Below are 21655 nucleotides of genomic sequence, written 5' to 3'. Positions count from 1 at the left end.
GTTCATTTTGATATTTCAACTTGTGTGTCCTCATCGCATCTGGTGTGGATGGCCAAAATCACCATGCTCGCGATGGTGGACGCACGTGTAGACTTACTTTCAATTAGAATGACAGGACCTATAACTCACATTTCTATGTGAATTTGGTCAGGTTGCACAAAAAGTTACATATTGCTTTAAAGATTGAGTTTTGATATCTGTTCGAGTACTCATGCCCATCCCTAACATGTTCCCCACCTTCTCGCCATTAAATATAGTTAAGGAGGAAATCAACGCCTTTGCAGTCTGAAATTAGATTGTTTTGGTTATGAACTGATGCAAGTGTATTGCAGGCTGCATACATAGTGAAATGAAAGCCATCTGCCGGCCTTTGGACTAAAGCAATTTAAGACCGGAGAAACATTAATCAAATGAGTTATGAATAGAGATCAACCGATTAATTAGGGCCGATTTCAAGTTTTCATAACAATGAATTGGCCTGTAATTGGCCTTTTTGGATGCCGATTACATTGCAATCCACAAGGAAACTTCAAGCCTATCAACTCCCAAGATTAGGCTGGCAATACTAAAGTGCCTATAAGAACATTCAATAGTCAAAGGTTTATGAACTACAAATGGTATAGAGAGAAATAGTTGACACGTCATAATTCCTATAATAACTACAACCTAAAACTTCTTAACTGGGAATATTGAACCACCAGCTTTCACATGTTCTCATGTTCTGAGCAAGGAACTTAAATGTTAGCTTTTTCACATGGCATATTTTGCACTTTTACTTTATTCTCCAACACTGTGTTTTTGCATTATTTAAACCAAATTGAACATGTTTCATTATTTATTTTAGACTAAATAGATTTTATTTATGTATTATATTAAGTTAAAATAAGTGTTCATTGTTCATTCAATATAGTTGTAATTGTCATTATTACAAATATATATATACTTATATTTTATATATATATATAATCAATCGGTCGACCGATTATGATTTTTCAACACCAATGTTTTTGGAGGACCAAAAAATCCATACCGATTAATCGGCCAATTGATATATATATATATGGATTTTTTTGGTCCTCCAAAAACATTGGTGTTGAAAAATCATAATCGGTCGACCTCTAGTAATGAATGATATAAATGGCGAAGTACTTGTTGTCATAATACACTACAAGTTTGATTGATCGAGGCAATTCGTTTCCCCCGACATCTTAGTCTTCATTTAAATAATGTAAAGTTAGCCTAATGCCACATTCAAACTAAACTGGGAACTCGGAAATATCCGACCTGTGTCCGTTCAAGACAACTGGAAACTCGGAGGGGGAAAAAATCTGTTCGACTGTGAAAAATCGTGTAACACTCATCCAACTCGAAATTCTAAGTCGGAAACTCGGGAATCTTTCTCGAGCTCATACCTTCCGACCTGAACAGCACTGTAATGATTTGACCTCATTACCACTCGAATCTTCCCGAATTCCCAGTTGTCTTGAAAGCACCATAACATTCAATCATGTCATGGTAGCTGTAATACACTCACCGTAGTGTTTGGATCTCTTCTATTACATGAACACCGTTCATGTTTGTATGTTAACTTCTAACTACTATAGTGTTCTATGTGGCTGTAGTTTATTTTGTCTGGAGCTCGAGACGGGTTGTTCACCCAGTTTCAACTTGTCACAATTGCGGAAATCCAATGGCGGGAAATAAAAATGGCACTTCAGTTGAATATGAATTGCGAATTCCTCATGGCAATCACATCGTTTCTGTTTCGATCGTTTTGTTTATACACTATGTTTATACACTAAAATATAAGTCACATGATATGACAAGTATAGCCAGCCAGGTTCGCTGCTTCTTACATGATCTCGCTAGCTAGCGATGTAAAAGGACTATCACCACTGGGAGAGTACATTACCATTGCAACAGTAGACCTCACTTGATCAAGCTACAATACTAATCCGTAGCTGTCTTGCTAACTATCTGGTGTAGTTAGCACAGCAAACTCGTAGCTAGCTTCTACTCGATTTGAACTCGCCGAATTATACAAATACAGATTAAATCGTTCACACAAGCCCCAGGAGGATCACACATGTAATGATATAAAGTCAATTCTTCATGTATTCTGTGTCATGCACGATATTGTTACTACTTGCCTGCGCACGTTCTTCTGTGCTGGTACACGTGTGGCGTAAACTGACACAAAAGAAGACTTCGCAGACGCAAAAACAAGGCAGAATTGAATGCAATGATTTACATATTACAAAGTGAAAAGGGTTGACGTTGCATGCAGATCAGCCAAATGGTGTACAATTTACTGCGCACTGCACAGTAAACACTCATGAGCAGGACTTGAGCAACGTCACTACCTCTTCATCGTCACTGTTGTGTTTGCGGTAGAAATTGGTACTTGCTTGGAGAAGGCACGACAAAGAGGGAAAAAAGGCTGCGTTCAAGGGTCCACACGCGTTTATCGAAGGAAGAATGATTACTGGGTAACTCTGTTGACATTAACCAAATTGGAACTGTGAGTAATACCATGAGTACAGTAACATACTGCCACGAGTAAATGTACCGTTCGAACTACAACCGATGAACACTTGCCAACAGCAACAACAAAAAAGGAAGTAAATAGATTTGTTATTCTGTTAACCACCACCGCTACCTCAGCCGAGCGTAGTTTTCCGTCGGAGTAATCCTCTCAAGGATCACTGTTTGTTTTATTGGTCACATTACTACTTGTGTTATCTAATTTGTGTTCTTTCTTTTTTTAATGCAGGAGTTCGTTTTCAGTTCACTCAATATCGTTAGCCTGAATGCTAGGGGTTTGAGAAATTCTACAAAAAGGAAAGCTTTATTTTTATTTTTATTTGTAAACGCAGTATCGCAGATTGTGTCCTTCAGGAAGGAAAGTGATTTTAAACTTTGGAAAGCACAATGGGGAGATACGGCCTATTTCAGTCATGGATCAAATCATTCTGTTGGTGTTTTGACACTTATTCACAAGTTGAAATGTGACGTTCTAGAATCCACATCTTCACAAGACGGGATATGGGTCTGAGTAACTGTTAAACTTGACAATGCTATGTTCATCATCTGTAATGTATACGGACATAACTCACATACTCATAATAAGACCCCTTTTACCCAATTTACCAGGAAAGTACAGGATTTAAGCAACAAATACTCAGAGGCTTTTCTAATTATTTCAGGGGATTTTAATGAAATACCTGATGCATCTGCTGATCGTTTTCCTCTTAGAACGAGTCAAAACCCTCAAAATAGTAACATTATCGTTACATTATGCAAGGATCTCTGTGCTGAGGATGCCTGGCGTTATTTCAATCCGGATGCAAAGGGACCAACAAAACTATGTCACGTAAATCTAGAATAGATTTATTCCTAATGTCCCTCTTTTGTTACAATTTGTTATAGATGTAGATCATCAGTTGGCTCCCTTTTCTGATCATCACTTGATTTCCCTGAATTTACAAACTACTAAAAAATCAAAAGGTACTCGAGGTTATTGGAAATTAAACAACACACTTCTTAAAGATACTACTCTCATTGAAAACATCAAATCATTAGCTAAATATATTTTTGCAAGAAAAGACTTGGGTCATGGAAGTAGATGGGAATTTTTCAAATATAAAGTCAGAGTGGTAGCCATTAAACGCGCCAAAGAGCTGATGTAATTAAAGAGTCTTAGAGAAAAGGAGATGATGAGCAAGTTTGACAGTTTTCTAAAGAAAGATTATCTATCTGAAGAAGAGGAGTCTGTATTCAAGTCTTTACAACTAGAATTAGAACAGCTTTACATGGATTTGGCAAAGGGTGCCTTTGTAAGGTCAAGAGCAAAATGGAGTGAAGAGGGGGAAAGAAACACTAGTTACTTTTTTGCACTTGAAAAGAGAAACCACAAAAGAAAATCTATAACTGCACTCAAAATTAACTATGTTTTATGCAAAGATCCCATTACAATATCATAATTTGTCAATTCCTTTTATGAAAACCTTTACAGCTCTCAATTTCAGGAAGATGGTTGTGAAAGCTACATTTGCCACATTCAGAATTATGGCCCTGTAATTGAGGATAATTTCCACTCAGTTTGTGATTCACCTGTGTCAATTGAAGAAATTAGAGGCTCTGAATTCAATGAAAAAAGGGAAATCACCTGGCCCTGATGGCCCTGTCAGTTGAATTCTATACACAGTTTTGGGGGTTACTAGAAGACCCGATTTTCAATATGTTTCAAGATTGCATTAAAAATGGGGAAATGGTCTCCACTATGAAACAGGGCCTTATTTCATTGATTCCGAAGCCCGATAAAGACCCTTCTCTTATTGACAATTTGAGACCAATTACTTTATTAAATATTGATTACAAATTGATTGCTCTGGTTTATGCCAACAGATTAAAGAAAGGAATAGATATCATTATAAATGAGACTCAAACAGGACTTATGAAGGGCCGTCACATAAGCTCTAACATTCGTTTAATCTTGGACTTTGTAAATTATTCAGATGCAATTGACTCAGATGCATGCGGTTGTCTTATTTTTGGACTTCTGTAAAGCCTTTGACACAATTGAACATGAATTTCCCTTTAGGTCTCTTAAACTTTTTGGATTTAGTGAACATTTTATTTGCAAAGTAATTTGCATGTTTTACAAAGATATAAATAGTTCTGTGCTTTTAAACCTTAATACTTCCAAAAGATTCAGTATCAACAGACGTGTACGACAGATATGCCCAATTTCGCCATTTGTATTAATTTTGGTTGTGGAACTTCTATCTCTAGATAGTTTGATTAATGCAAATTTGTATGGCTTAACCATTTTTAACAAAGAAATCAAAATTTCCCAACTGGCTGATGATACTACTCTTTTCTTGAGACAAAGACCAGGTTGCCCATGCCCTTAATGCTATAACTGCATTTTCTATTGCATCAGGATTAATGCTGAATGTTTCTAAATGTGAAATCTTATGTTTATTTGACTCTGATGATAAAAAACTAGAAAATATTTCTGTAAAGGACTGTGTTAAATATTTAGGAATACATCTGTCAAAAAAACACTTAGTCAGACAACATTTGAATTTCTCTCCTAAAATTAAGAGAACTAAAAATATATTTAATAGTTGGCTACAAAGAGATCCTTCTATACTTGGGAGAGTACTTCTGTCCAAGGCAGAGGGACTGTCTCGTTTTGTGTACCCCTCATTATCGTTATGTGTAAATCCTGCTACTCGTAAAGAGATCAATAAGACCTTTCTTGACTTCATCTGGAAAAGTAAGTCTCACAAACTCAAAAAATCTGTCCTTTCAAACAAAAGAGCTGAAGGCGGTCTAGAAGTGTTGGATTTTGTTGACATAAATAACACTTTCAAGATAAACTGGTTGAAAATGTTTTGATCAATACTGATTCAATATGGTATTTCATTCCAAATAATGTGTTTAATAAATTGAGAGGTCTTCCATTTTTACTGAAATGTAATTATATTCCTGAAAGATTACCTGCTAAATTGGCTAGGTTTCACCAACAAGCTTTAATGGCCTGGAAAATATGTTTCCTGCACAATTTTTCCCCACTTAAAGCTCTTTTGTGGAATAATTCAGACATATCTATAAGGAATTGTACCCCAGCTGGCATGAGAGGAATATTGACTGTGTTCTTTATATTTTCAACAGCAAGGGTAATATTCTCACATATGAACAATTTATAACTTTGAAAGAGTTTCCAATACCTTTCAGGGAGTTTATTTCTGTGATCAAAGCCATTCCCAGTGGTCTAACTACAATAATGAAAACTCATCTTAGCTTTGGTAACGATCACAAAGTTTATCCAGAACTCAGATTGGAAGGTGTGGGCTTACTTGAGAGATCTTGTTGTAATAAATATATAAGACAAATTCTTCATTCACAAAACCAACTTACACAGAGTGGAAAGTTTTTCTGGAACATGCTTATTCTTGACGTTGTCTGGAAAAATGCATGGTTAAGGCCTTACAAATATTGTATACCAAACAAAGTTAAGGAAGTGCACTTCAACATTTTACATAAGATATATCCATGTAATTCTATGATATCCAAATGTGTGGCTATTGATGATATCTGTGTTTTCTGTGAAGAAGAAGGTGAGAATCTGTCTCACTTGTTCTTTGAATGTAAATTTGTGTCATAATTTTGGGAAAACCTTGCAGAATACTTATTTATCATTATGAACACTGCCTATGTTTTTGACATGAAATATTTAACATGTTACTATTGCAATGATAACAAGACCACTGAAATGATTGTACATTTTTTTATTATTGTTGCCAAATACTTCATACACAAACAAAATTTTAAAAATTCTATGCCCAAATTACAGTTTTTAAAAATTCAATTTAAGTATTTTATTAAAGCAAGTGAACAATAACAAGAATAAAATGTTCCTAAATCATTACAATAAGACTTTTTCAGAGTGATTACAATGCACTATAATTTTTTTTTTTTGTATGTTCTAAGAATGTAAATTGTTGATCTATATTTGAATAAAAAAAATAAAAAAAATAAAAAAAAAATATATATATATATATATATATTACTTGCTTGGAGTCTACAACAGTAATGCTTGCTTGGTGTGCAACAACCGGTGGTGGTGAGTATAACCAGGTATACCGGAATATAATGACCTCTCTGGTACAATTTAGTGAACAACATTAAATAACTTTATTGCTGGTTATTTAACAATAACAACCCTTTACCTTTTCCACATTTTGTTGTGTTACAAAGTGGGATTAAAATGGATTTAATAGATTTTTTTAGTATTTTGACAAACAATTATAAAATACAAATAAACAATTACATCTTGATTATATAAGTATTCAACCCTAAGTTAATACATGTTAGAATCCCATTTGGCAGCGATTACAGCTGTGAGTCTTTCTGGGTAAATCTGTAAGAGCTTTCCACACCTGGATTGTGCAACATTTGCCCATTTCATTACTTTCAAAATAATTACAACTGTAACTCAGCCTCTCAGGAACATTAAAATCAGTGCAGTTCAAGAAGAGTTAAGAAAAGTATTTACCAAATAAAGTTAAAAATAAATAACTCAATAAAATAACAATAACGACGCTATATACAGTCGTGGCCAAAAGTTTTGAGAATGACACAAATATAAATTTTCACAGTCTGCTGCCTCAGTTTGTATGATGGCAATTTGCATATACTCCAGAATGTTATGAAGAGTGATCAGATGAATTGCAATTAATTGCAAAGTCCCTCTTTGCCATGCAAAACATTTCCACTGCATTTCAGCCCTGCCACAAAAGGACCAGTTGACATCATGTCAGTGATTATTTCGTTAACACAGGTGGGCTGGAGATCACTCTGTCATGCTGATTGAGTTCGGATAACAGGGGGGGGAAGCTTCAAAAGGAGGGTGGTGCTTGGAATCATTGCTCGTCCTCTGTCAGCCGTGGTTACCTGCAAGGAAACACGTGCCGTCATCATTGCTTTGCACAAAAAAAGGCTTCACAGGAAAGGATATTGCTGCCAGTAAAATTGCACCTAAATCAACCATTTATTGTATATTCAAGAACTTCAAGGGGAGCGGTTCAATTGTTGTGAAGAAGGCTTCAGGTCGCCCAAAAAAGTCCAGCAAGCGCCAGGACCGTCTCCTAAAGTTGATTCACCTGCGGGATCTGGGGCACCACCAGTACAGAGCTTGCTCAGGAATGGCAGCAGGCAGGTGTGAGTGCATCTGCACGCACAGTGAGGCAAAGACTTTTGGAGGATGGCCTGGTGTCAAGAAGGGCAGCAAAGAAGTCACTTCTCTCCAGGAAAAACATTAGGGACAGACTGATATTCTGCAAAAAGTACAGGGATTGGACTGCTGAGGACTGGAGTGAAGTAATTTTCTCTAATGAATCTCCTTTCCGATTGTTTGGGGCATCCGGAAAAAAGCTTGTCCGGAGAAGACATGGTGAGCGCTACTATCAGTCCTGTGTCATGCCAACAGTAAAGCATCCTGAGACCATTCATGTGTGGGGTTGCTTCTCAGCCAAGGGAGTGGGCTCACTCACAATTTTGCCTAAGAACACAGCCATGAATAAAGAATGGTACCAACACATCCTCAGAGAGAAACTTCTCCCAACCATCCCGGAACAGTTTGGTGACGAACAATGCCTTTTCCAGCATGATGGAGCACCTTGCCATAAGGCAAAAGTGATAACTAAGTGGCTCGGGGAACAAAACATCAATATTTTGGGTCCATGGCCAGGAAACTACCCAGACCTTAATCCCATTGAGAACTTGTGGTCAATCCTCAAGAGGCGGGTGGACAAACAAAAACCCACAAATTCTGACAAACTCCAAGCATTGATTATGCAAGAATGAGCTGCCATCAATGTGGCCCAGAAGTTAATAACCTGTTTGGGATAGGGGGCAGCATTTTCACGTTTGGATGAAAAGCGTGCCCAGAGTAAACTGCCTGCTACTCAGTCCCAGTTGATAATATATGCATATTATTAGTATTAGTATACATTTTTGAATTTCGCGCACTCCCTTTTCAGCGGAATGCCGCTAGCGGCACCCCTAGCCATAAAATTGATAGCATGCCAAGGCAGATTGCAGAGGTCTTGACAAAAAAAAATATTTGTGTCATTCTCAACTTTTGCCCGGTGGCCATTTGATTAATTAAAATGTTTTGTCGTGCCCTCTTCACGACTGTCTTGGTGTGTTTGGACCATGATAGTTTGTTGGTGATGTGGACACCAAGGAACTTGAAACTCTCTCCTGTAGTCCACAATCAGCTCCTTTGTCTTGCTCACACTGAGGGAGAGGTTGTTGTCCTGGCACCACACTGCCAGTTCTCTGATATCCTCCCTTTGGCTGTCCCATCGTTGTCGGTGATCTGGCCTACGACTGTTTTGTCGTCAGCAAACTTAATGATTGTGTTGGAGTCGTGTTTGGCCACGTAGTCGTGGGTGAAAAGTGAGTACAGGAGGGGACTAAGTACACACCCCTGAGGGGCCCCAGTGTTGAGGATCAGCGTGGCAGACGTGTTGTTGCCTACCCTTACCACATGGGGGCAGCCCGTCAGGAAGTCCAGGATCCAGTTGCAGAGGTGAGCTTTGTGGGCACTATGGTGTGGGCACTATGAACTTTGAGCTGTAGTCAATGAACAGCATTCTCACATAGGTGTTCCTTTGGTATTTTATTAGGTACCCCATTAGCTGTTGCAAAAGCAGCAGCCATTCTTCCTGGGGTCCACACAAAACATGAAACATAATACAGAACATCAACAGACAAGAACAGCTCAAGGACAAAGGCACACGTAGCCTACATATCAATGCATACACACAAACTATCTAGATCAAATAGGGGAGAGGTGTTGTGTTGTTTTTTAACCAGGTTTGCTGTTTATTTTAGCAATATAAGATGGAAGGAAGTTCCATGCAATAAGGGCTCAATATAATACTGTACGCTTTCTTGAAATTGTTCTGGATTTGGGGACTGTGAAAAGACCTCTGGTGGCATGTCTGGTTGGATAAGTATGTGTGTCAGAGCTGTGTGTAAGTTGACTATGCAAACAATGTGATTTTCAACACATTGTTTCTTTAAGAAGAAGTGATGCAGTCAGTCTTTCCTCAACTCTTAGCCAAGAGAGACTGGCATGCACATTATTTATATCAGCCCTCTGATTACAATTAAGAGCAAAACGTGCCACTCTGTTCTGGGCCAGCTGCAGCTTAACTAGGTCTTTCCCTGCAGCACTGGACCACATGACTGGACAATAATCAACATTAGACAAAACTAGAGCCTGCAGAACTTGTTTTTTGGAGTGTGGTGTCAAAAAAGCAGAGCATCTCTTTATTGTCCAGGTGGGAAAGGGCAGTGTGGAGTGTGATTGAGACTGCATCTCTGTCAATTAGGTTAGTATTGTGGAGTAACTACAATGTTGTTGACAGTGGTGTTAAGTACTTAACTAAAAATAGTACTACTTAAGTAGCTTTTTGGGGTATCTGTACTTGACTATTTATATTTTTGACTACTTTTACTTCACTACATTCTTAAAGAAAATAAAGTATTTTAAAAATAAAGTACCCTGACACCCAAAAGTACTTGTTACATTTGGAAAGCTTAGCAGGACAGGAAAATTGAAAAATGTATGCACTTATCAAGAGAACATCCCTTGACATCCCAACTACCTCTTGTCTGACGGACTCACTAAACACACATGCTTTGTTTATAAATGATGGCTGAGTGTTGCATTGTGCCCCTGGCTATCTGGAAAAAAAGGGGTGTCTGGTTTGCTTAATATAATAATTTTTTTCATGATTAATACTTTTACTTTTGATACTTAAGTATATTTAAAACCAAATACTGTTAGACATTTACTCAAGTAGTATTTTACTGGGTGAATTTCACTTACTATTTTCTATTAAAGTATCTTTACTTTTACTCAAGTATGACAATTGGGTACTTTTCCACCGCTGGTTGTTGATCCATCCTCAGTTTTCTCTTATCACAGCTGTACCTGTTTTAAAGTCACCATTGCCCTTATGGTCAAATCCCTGAGCGGTTTCCTTCCTCTCCAGCAACTGAGTTAGGAAAGACGCCTGTATCTTTGTAGTGACTGGATGTAGTGACGGGGCTCCCGAGTGGCACAGCGGTCTAGCCGGGGTAGGCCGTCATTGTAAATAACAATTTGTTCTTAACTGACTTGCCTAGTTTAAATAAAGGTTAAATAAAAAAGTATTGTTACACCATCCAAAGTGTAATTAATATCTTCACACTGTTCAAAGGGATATTCAATGTCTGCTTTTACATTTTGTACCATCTACCAATAGGTGCCCTTCTTTGCGAGGCATTGGAAAACCTTCCTGGTGTTTTGTGGTTAAATCTGTGTTTGAAATTCACTGCTCGACTGAGGGACCTTACAGATAATTGTGTGTGTGGGGAACAGAGATGAGGTAGTCATTAAAAAATCATGTTAAACACTATTATTGCACACAGAGTGAGTCTATGCAATTTATTATGTGACTTGTTAAGCACATTTGTAATCCTGAACTTATTTAGGCTTGCCATAACAAAGGTGTTGTACTTATTGACTCAAGACATTTCAGATGTTACATTTTTTATTAATTTGTAAGCATTTTCCAAAAAACATAATTCAACGTTGACATTGTGGGTTATTGTGTGTAGGCCAGTGACCGAAAAAAATCTAAATTCAATAAATTACAAATTTGGGATGTAACACAACAAAATGTAGGTAGCTAGCTATCTTTTGATCTAGCGAGCCATGCTAGCTAATATAACTAGCTAGCTAGATACCTCATTTGAACGTAGTTAGGGCGTAGCTCATACAAGTTTATTGTGTATTATCTAGATACTGCTGGTTATGTAACGTTATCATTTGATAATGCTAGCAAGGCAGGCTAGCTAACGTTAGTTAACTAGCTAGCTAATGTTAGCCTACAAGTCATATTTGCAAGTTATTTTGTAGCTCATACAGGTGTATTCCGTTTTGTTTAGGGCAAAACTTAGTAATGGATGTAGCTAACTCATGTCTGAGTCTGACTAATACAGTGAACTATTGGTGCTTTCAAGGGAACTGGGAGGGGAAAAAAATAGGTCAAATCATGACGTCAGTGATCTTCAGATCGGAAAGTCAGAAAAATGCCTGAGTTTGCAACTTGGAATTTCGAGTTGGAATACCGTTCAAAATTAAATTTCCCAATCGGAGCTAATTTTTGTCGACACACCCACTAATGAATTTCTGGCTACACCACTGAGGTTAGGCATAAGGTTAACTGTGTGGTTAAGGTTAGGTTTAAAATCACATTTTAAGAAGAGCAATTGTAGAAATAGGCGGCCTATATGACTTTGTGGCTGTAATTAGTGACGACCTAGAATTATTTTGACCGAGTTACTGCCCTGATGACACAGACGGCTTCATCAACAACGGTAATGTGTGTTATGTGAAAAGTTGTATACAAAATAAATATATCCAGTTTGAAAAAAAACCCTCATATTTTAATTACCCAGCCAAGCAGATTAATTTTGGTTGTGAAGTACATTATCAAAACACTTAGTCCTTTATTTCTAACAATGAAATGTGTTACTTGGCTGTCTATTGTATCATGCTGTCCCAGACCCTACCAGTCAACACCACCTCGTAAGATGACGAAGTACATTGCCTGCTGCAGTTGTTCAAGAGATGTCCAGTTTCATGCAACATAGAAAAGACCAGCAAGTGGACCCTCAGAAACACACAGACATGCCCTTCCTGTGAGCATTCCTATAAATGGAACAGTGTGGATACTTGATTCAGGTTGGTGACATTTGCCCTGGTCAAGGTCAAACAGTTGTGAGTTTGGTCCCAATTCACCTTCATAACATAGCCTAGTTCCACCAGGCTGATCACTGCGTTTGTCATAATAGTTCACGTCGCATATCATGACATCTGATGTGAAATAGAAAGGTGAATGCAACGATCAGGTTGATTTCACCATGCTAATTAGAACCACCATTAATAATGTAGTCAGTGCTCTGTTTGTGTGACTGACCAGTATCTTTGAGGGGCCAGGAGCTCATCTACGCTACCATGCCCATCAATGGGGCGCTGGCAAAGAACTTACCTCCAGCCTCACTTCTTGCCTGCTTACTAACGGTCGTTAATGGAGAGGTAGGTAGGTTTAGTCTGACCTGTTCAAACTTTAACATAGTATATCACATATCCTAACTGGCATTGGTAATCGAACAGTGACTGTGTATTTATTCACAGATGCATCTATTGACCCAGCACTAGGAGACTTGCAAGATGATGTGATGAAGTCCAGACGGGCTTCATACTGATGTCTCTAAATTGAGAGAGACCTGACACAGCATTAACATTTTATTAGACAACTTTTACTTGTTGTCTTTTTTTATTATTGAATTGAATGGTATCAGTCAATATGGGGAGGGAGAAACCCAGTGTATTCTGCACCAGGATCAGGTAACTCCTGGTGTATACAGGACACCATATAGGAAGGTATGACCACTCTGACATGTTTACCAAGGTAGCCCAATTATCACCAGACAAAATATTGATAGGCACAGTATCTGTATCGGCAGGGAATGACAATGAATGATGAAAGGTGCACATTGTTATATTAGCAGAACACTGATTCTATGGTTTTATGTAAAGGGTTGTTTATTCTACATGGACCTGTTACTACATTTGAATGTTATCAAAACACTTAGTTTAGAATATCTACATACATTATTTTTATTTACCTTTATTTAACTTGGCATTCTTATTTACAATGACGGCCTACCAAAATGCCTCCTGTGGGGAAGGAGGCTGGAATTATTATTATTAAAAAAATAATTAAACACGCATCACGACGAGAGACAACACAACACTACATAAAGCGAGACCTAAGACAACAACATAGCATTGCAGCAACACATGAAAACAAAGCATGGTAGCAACACAACATGACAGCTGAGTATAAGACCTGTAAATTCAGCAATTGCATTCATATATTACTCTGTAGGCTACTAACCTATTCAAATATTCCTCTGGCGTTTCTCACCATACATCTGCCTGTTGTTATTGAACTCAACCTGCAGGAGGTTTGTTTGTTGTGATTGAGTGGGGGGAAACCGCTGTGGGCAAGGTTCTGACAGATGGGTGTGTCTTGGTGTCGACAAGGACATACCCAAGAAACACCCACATCAAACCACACCCCCAAGCCAAATCACATTTGGCTTCTGTCATGGCCGCCAGCATTTCTTGAGGAGCAAGCCAAAAAACGAGTCCAAATCAGCGGGTGCAGTTCCCCTTTAAGTTCTATCATTTAGTCATTCAATTCTATTACCTAATATATTTTCAAAACAGCCTAAATTACATTTACTTTAGGGGCCCAAATGTAATTTGATTGTTAAAAATGTTGAAGGGGATTCTTGTGTTTTGTTATTGTTCAAACTCATCATTTTATATCTTGATACACACAGAGGCTGGGAGGCCTACTGTTGTGGGAGGCAGAAGGTGGCCCCATCTTGTGGCAGTTAGTTCTATGACCACCAGACGGCATGTGAGATCTCATTGTTTTTGTTTACCTGTTTGATGATGTACACTGAGTATACCCCCTACAAGGTGTCAAAAGTGTTCCACAGGGATGTTGGCCCATGTTGGCTCCAATGCTTCCCACAGTTGTGTGAAGTTGGCTGGATGTCCTTTGGGTGGTGGACTATTCTTGATACACAGAGGTCAGGTGTTGAGTGTGAAAAAACCTAGAAAAATCCTTCTTTAACCTGTCTAATCCCCTTCATCTGCACTGATTTGAAGTGGATTTAACAAGTGACATCAATAAGGGATCATAGCATTCACCTGGTCAGTCTATGTCATGGGAACAGCAGGTGTTCCTAATGTTTTGTACACTCAGTGTATAATTTACACTTTACAAATTGACTTTCTGTAAGTAATTTATAGTTAAAGAAAACCCTAAATGGCAAAAGCAGGGAAAGACCTCAGCCTGACCTGAAAATACAGTATTGTCACAATCAATTGAACAGGAATGCAGACTTGCATAGGCCTACATGTGACATAATACTTTACAGTCCTAAGGGAATTTAAAAGCGATATAAATGGTATCCTTTCTCAAAATACTACTATTACAACACTACAATAACATACAATCAGTTTCACCTACATACTCTCCCGCCCTGCTCCAGTTTAGCTCTCCATAAATGAGTGGGGATTTTAATTCATTTCTGCTCATGATTGGCTCATTCATCCCCCTTCTCTCCCCTGTAACTATTCCCCAGGTCGTTGCTGCAAATGAGAACGTGTTCTCAGTCAACTTACCTGGTAAAATAACGGATAAATAAAAAATAAATATAAAATCATCAAGATCTAATTAAAGCCTTCGTCCCTGCCATGTCATTTTCATAAGCTGCTCCCTCCAATTACATATAACAACCTAGCACATTCAGATATTAACCTTCTGTGTGAAGTGTCACTCCTTCCCTCGACTTATCTACTAGCGCATTTAAAAATAATACATCAGGAAACTCCAAGATAATTCCACCTTTTGTTTTGAATTCCACGATAGAGTTTAGCTATTGTATAATTTATTTCCCATTTTTCTCTGACAGACTCTTGTAGATAAAAGAGAAGTTGGTGTGTCAATTGTCCTGGTATATGTTCCAAACCTTTTTAAGAAAAACTCTCAAATTGATGGCTCAGTCAAATACCACCAGTCGTCATTCTGGACATGTTAACTACTGATATTGTGACCCTCTCTAACCCTGACTCTACAAAACTGAATGAAGTGAGGTCAACAAGGCCAGGGAAGATATGTCAGTTGTAGATTCAAAATTGACCCAAAATAACTCCAGGAGTTATTATACTTCAAGGTTGACCTGATTTGTCCATGCACAATTCATCAGAACTCAATCCTTTGAGAGGAGCTAAGATGACATGGTGCCCCATAACAAAAAAGCGTGTCTTATCATCCACTTTGTGAAATATTGATTCAAAACACACAGACTTTAATTTCGTGCTGGTTTTAAAAGTACCTCCACTTTGGTCCAGCAGCAGGGCTGGGGTCAGATGCCATGCATGTTTCACTCTCCCAGCAGACCTCCGGGGGCCTGGGGGTTTCAAAGCTTAGTGAGGGTTCAGTGAGTAACTAAAGTGGCTGTAGCAGACCATGGACAAACAAAGAAACATTATCTTGGGTCCCCATCCACATTATTTATGAATGATACACTTTCTCCTTCTCCTGGTTTTGGAATGTGTGAGATTTGATTTCAGTGAACACACATGGTCAATTAGACATAATGCCGTACTTCACTATCAGCAACCTCAGGACCAAACTACTATTATAACAAATAGACGCAAGTGTGAAGGTTCAGTGTTGTAGCGAACTTGAGATATGACCAGTAATTCTTAACAGTGGCTATAATGTGACAACTTGGTGAGGTACTGCAGTAAATGAGTCTAAGAAAAAAATTCTGCCTCTGAGAAATGCAGCGCTGCCTCCTGGAAGTGCTACAAACAAGGAGTTTGTCATCATTATGTTAAACCTGGTTAATACACTGTGTGGGTCTGAGTATCCTACCACAGCGCCCTTCCAGCCCAAGCCACAATTTACTAGGAAAACAATCTTCAGTTGGAGGGTGTTGTCTGTTGTGGGTCTGCACTTTATACAAGTCCTCCCTGTGTCTAGAATTAATTACATTTCGTTATCTGGGAAAATAACGTGAGAAAAAGAAAGAATGGGACTGGAAGGCAAGTAATGGTTGATACACAGGGGGCAAATGAGAAGGTCACCAAAGGAGGGGGGGAGAGAGAGGGCGGAAATACCTTCTATGCTAGATTAACACTGGGTGTGCCACTGCTCTGTTATCTGTGAGCTGGCGTGTGGACACTGGACACAGAGGCCAACATATCCCAGACTCCACTGCTGTTTTCCTAGCTCAGCTAATAGCATGTGACTTCCTCAGCATTGCTCCTCAGAGCCAAGACACAACCAGAGACTGGGATTCTGGCACCTCCCTGAAAACAGATGACAATGTTGTTGTTTTTCCTGCTGAAGACCCCCCTCCACGAGGGCTGTCTGGTTAGAGGAGGGAAATGAGAAGGACAAATTAATTTAAAACATATGCTCTTGTCCATTTGCAGTCTGCCCCTTCGAGGAACGACACGACGGCAGACTTGAGAACAAGATCATGAGGCCTCATTTATCAACCCATGTTTTCAAACAAAGCATTTTTGACTGTATTTTGTGTAGAATTATGAATATTTGGGGTTATTATAGGGTATGTACAGTATGCTTTGACACATCTGGACAACAACATTTAAATCCTGTGTATAATACTCACAGTATTATGCGTTATTCTACAACACTGAAAATATGATATGAACCCCAACGCCATGTGACCCTATTACATCTCATAGAACACGTAATTATGTATTCAGATGGTGGGCTATTGAACAAGCATCTCACTGAACATGCATCACTAATTTGGTTATTCAATCATTTTGTTGTGTCCGCTTCAAGCCTGTACAACTATACTAGCAGTGGTCTCTGACAAACCAAAGATATGTGACTTATTCAGCACTTTGAGTGCCGTATGGAGCTCTAATGGTTCATAAACAAATAAAATAAATTTTACTGATTAGTGTCTAAATGCATTTGAGTGTTCTGTCATTCACAGTTAATCTGCATTGCTTCCCTTTCAATCTGACATGATTTGATTGTGTTGTGAAGACCATTGAGTTCCAAAGTAACCCTCTGTTTCTCCAAATAAGAGCAACCCCAGCTAGCACATAACGTTCTGAGGACCATATGTTTCTTAGAACTTGGTGAGAGCATGGTTGTCCTTTGGTTATTTTGCCACAATGCTCTGGGAATGGTGCAAGATACCCAGATACATAACATTCTGAGAACAACGTGTTTCTTAGGTGGGAATTTCAGTACATAATGTTTTCTGCAGGTTTCCTCATGGTTCTATTTAAAGGATGTAATCAGAACATTAAGAAAGCTTTCCATAAAAAACAGTTACTAAAAACATTAGTAACATTCAAAGAGTGTTCTACGAATATTATTTAAAAACATTTAGTTTCCGTTCTTAGAACGTTAATAAAACCTCCCAGGAAAACTTTCAGGGAACCAAAGTAAAACATTCTCAGAACCTCCCTGCAACCTAAAAATGTACTGTACGTTCCCAGAACAGATACTTATCGCCTCCGTTCTCAGAACTTTAAAAATTCAGTAGGTCTAAGGCACTGAATCTCAGGGTTTGGCTGGGGGAGCTTTACATGACTCATTGCACTCTAGCGACTGCTTGTGGCGGGCAGGGCGCCTGCAGGCTGACCTTGGTCGTCAGGTGAACAGTGTTTCCTCCGACACATTGGTGCGGCTGGCTTCCTGGTTAAGTCGGCAGGTGTTAAGAAGCGCGGTTTGGCGGGTCATGTTTCGGAGGACGCATGACTCGAGCCCGTTAGCGAATTGCCGAGATGAGACAAGATCAAAATTGGGTAGAAAAAAATACAAGGAAACTACAAGGAAATGTATGGCTTCGGTCCCCAAGCCAGCACATTTGGTTCCTTGGAAGTAGTGGCAATGTAAGTTTTGCTTTCCCGTTGGTTCTGGAAACAAAACCATAAGTTTGTTCCCAGAATGGAAATCATGTTCTGAGAACATGTTTCACTAAGACTTAACACTGCTAGCTTAGTTTGGGTTAACTGATTTGAACTCCAAGCACAGATAGAACATATGGAAATTCAATTGCTTAGGTATTAATCATGCAAACGCATACATTTTCTTGTGGCACGGCGTCAGTGAGATTCTAAACTATGATCTTCTGTTCTCTAGCCATGGAATTAGTCCACTGTGCTACCAGGATTGAGTGAGCATGCCATGTTTTATTTTTACTCATAGAAAGCGGTTTATTTTAGTCTATTCAAACAGACCCCATTTCAAAGGAAACAAGCACTCGTTAACACACAATACGGTTTCCAAGATCGCATAGCAGTTCAGACGTCTTTTGTCCTCGTCTTGTCGTGTCCTGTATATATATATATATTTACAACTTTTTTCACATACATTTTATTTTTATTTTCCATCAACTCATCTTCTAAACACTCTCCTGCAACCAGCCTCACCAATTTATATTTATAAAAAAGTATTATTTACCTCAGATCTGCAATCCTTCAGGAAGCTAGCCAGAAACTCCAGGAGGCTGGCCAGAAACTAGCCAGAAGCTAGCCAGGAGCTAGCCCAGAAGCTAATCAGAAGCTAACCACGGTTTGTGGTCATCGGCTGTCCTTTAGTTCGAAAATCTATCGAAAATCTATCGCCAGTTTTGTACGGCGCAGCGCGGCTCGGAACGGAACATACCGGACCAATTTTTCTCTCCATGTCCCTGGATTTCAACTGCTCTCTGGACATTCATACCCGGATCTCACAGCTAGCTAGCTGCTATCCGTGTGACAGTCGGCTTTCGTCGATTCCGGAGCAAACATCGATTGTTCCGGTGCTAGCCAGCTCCGTCAATCACGCCTGAGTTCCATCATTCACTCCTGGGCTGCAGTCACCTATCCGGACCCGTTTCACTGCCTACGCGGAGCCCCACCGGGCCTTCACAACCGGACTGCCGACGTTATCTACCTGAAGGAGATCCGGCTGGCTCCTCTGTCGCGACGTTACCGGAACGCCCATCTGCGGCCCGCTAACCGTTAGCTGTCTTTCCGGCTGCTATTCTGAATAGACAATCGGACAATTTATTTATTTGAATTATTATGTTTTCTTCTCGGGCCTCTATAACTATATCTATTGTTCTTATTTTTGTTGTTGTGTGATTTGGATTAATCCCCTCTACCACACGGAACCCCACTAATCTACTGACCGAACGCAAGAGGTGGCTAACAACAGACTCCATCCTATGCTAGCTTGCTACCGGTTGGCTTGGCTAGCTGTCTAAATCGCCGTGACCCTAAACCAACCTCTCCACTCACTGGACCCTTTTGATCACTCGACTAAGCATGCCTCTCCTTAATGTCAATATGTCTTGTCCATTGCTGTTCTGGTTAGTGTTTATTGGCTTATTTCACTGTAGAGCCTCTAGTCCTGCTCACTATACCTTATCCAACCTATTAGTTCCACCACCCACACATGCAATGACATCTCCTGGTTTCAATGATGTTTCTAGAGACAATATCTCTCTCTTCATCACTCAATACCTAGGTTTACCTCCACTGTATTCACATCCTACCTTACCTTTGTCTGTACATTATACCTTGATGCTATTTTATCGCCCCCAGAAACCTCCTTTTACTCTCTGTTCCAGACGTTCTAGACGACCAATTCTTATTGCTTTTAGTCGCACCCTTATTCTACTCCTCCTATGTTCCTCTGGCGATGTAGAGGTGAATCCAGGCCCTGCAGTGCCTAGCTCCACTCCTATTCCCCAGGCGCTCTCTTTTGACGACTTCTGTAACCGTAATAGCCTTGGTTTCATGCATGTTAACATTAGAAGCCTCCTCCCTAAGTTTGTTCTATTCACTGCTTTAGCACACTCTGCCAACCCGGATGTTCTAGCTGTGTCTGAATCCTGGCTTAGGAAGACCACCAAAAATTCAGACATTTTAATTCCAAACTACAACATTTTCAGACAAGATAGAACTGCCAAAGGGGGCGGTGTTGCAATTTACTGCAAAGATAGCCTGCAGAGTTCTGTCCTACTATCCAGGTCTGTACCCAAACAATTTGAACTTCTACTTTTAAAAATCCACCTTTCTAAAAACAAGTCTCTCACCGTTGCCACCTGCTATAGACCACCCTCTGCCCCCAGCTGTGCTCTGGACACCATATGTGAACTGATTGCCCCCCATCTATCTTCAGAGCTCGTGCTGCTAGGCGACCTAAACTGGAACATGCTTAACACCCCAGCCATCCTACAATCTAAACTTGATGCCCTCAATCTCACACAAATTATCAATGAACCTACCAGGTACCTCCCCAAAGCCTTAAACACGGGCACCCTCATAGATATCATCCTAACCAACTTCCCCTCTAAATACACCTCTGCTGTCTTCAACCAAGATCTCAGCGATCACTGCCTCATTGCCTGCATCCGTAATGGGTCAGCGGTCAAACGACCTCCTCTCATCACTGTAAAACGCTCCCTGAAACACTTCAGCGAGCAGGCCTTTCTAATCGACCTGGCCGGGGTATCCTGGAAGGATATTGACCTCATCCCGTCAGTAGAGGATGCCTGGATATTTTTTAAAAATGTCTTCCTAACCATCTTAAATAAACATGCCCCATTCAAGAAATTTAGAACCAGGAACAGATATAGCCCTTGGTTCTCCCCAGACCTGACTGCCCTTAATCAACACAAAAACGTCCTATGGCGTTCTGCATTAGCATCGAACAGCCCCCGTGATATGCAGCTGTTCAGGGAAGCTAGAAACCATTATACACAGGCAGTTAGAAAAGCCAAGGCTAGCTTTTTCAAGCAGAAATTTGCTTCTTGCAACACTAACTCAAAAAAGTTCTGGGACACTGTAAAGTCCATGGAGAATAAGAACACCTCCTCCCAGCTGCCCACTGCACTGAAGATAGGAAACACTGTCACCACTGATAAATCCACCATAATTGAAAATTTCAATAAGCATTTTTCTACTGCTGGCCATGCTTTCCACCTGGCTACTCCTACCCCTGTCAACAGCACTGCACCCCCAACAGCAACTCGCCCAAGCCTTCCCCATTTCTCCTTCTCCCAAATCCATTCAGCTGATGTTCTGAAAGAGCTGCAAAATCTGGACCCCTACAAATCAGCCGGGCTAGACAATCTGGACCCTTTCTTTCTAAAATTATCTGCCGAAATTGTTGCCACCCCTATTACTAGCCTGTTCAACCTCTCTTTCGTGTTGTCTGAGATTCCCAAAGATTGGAAAGCAGCTGCGGTCATCCCCCTCTTCAAAGGGGGGGACACTCTTGACCCAAACTGCTACAGACCTATATCTATCCTACCATGCCTTTCTAAGGTCTTCGAAAGCCAAGTCAACAAACAGATTACCGACCATTTTGAATCTCACCATACCTTCTCTGCTATGCAATCTGGTTTCAGAGCTGGTCATGGGTGCACCTCAGCCACGCTCAAGGTCCTA

General features: G+C 39.7%; 1 protein-coding gene across 4 annotated transcripts in view; it reads right to left on the bottom strand.

The window, feature by feature from the left end:
• The window catches only part of ctps1b (CTP synthase 1b), a 33028-nt gene extending 30339 nt beyond the window's left edge, over positions 1-2689 (bottom strand). For 2 of the 4 annotated variants that reach the window (XR_016494661.1, XM_090229381.1), the window contains exon 1: positions 1535-2163. The gene's annotated coding sequence lies outside the window, so the exon portion shown is untranslated. Of the gene's footprint in view, positions 1-1534 lie in introns of all 4 variants that reach the window. The other 2 variants (XR_016494660.1, XM_021596594.3) reach the window with 2 other exon arrangements.
• Positions 2690-21655: the final 18966 nt, after the last annotated feature.

Source organism: Oncorhynchus mykiss, chromosome 3, assembly GCF_057628025.1.
Source record: "Oncorhynchus mykiss isolate SJ-2025 chromosome 3, ASM5762802v1, whole genome shotgun sequence".
Classification (NCBI taxonomy): domain Eukaryota; kingdom Metazoa; phylum Chordata; class Actinopteri; order Salmoniformes; family Salmonidae; genus Oncorhynchus; species Oncorhynchus mykiss.
The sequence above is the reverse complement of the archived record's forward strand: the minus strand, read 5'-3'. Positions and strand labels throughout refer to the sequence as shown.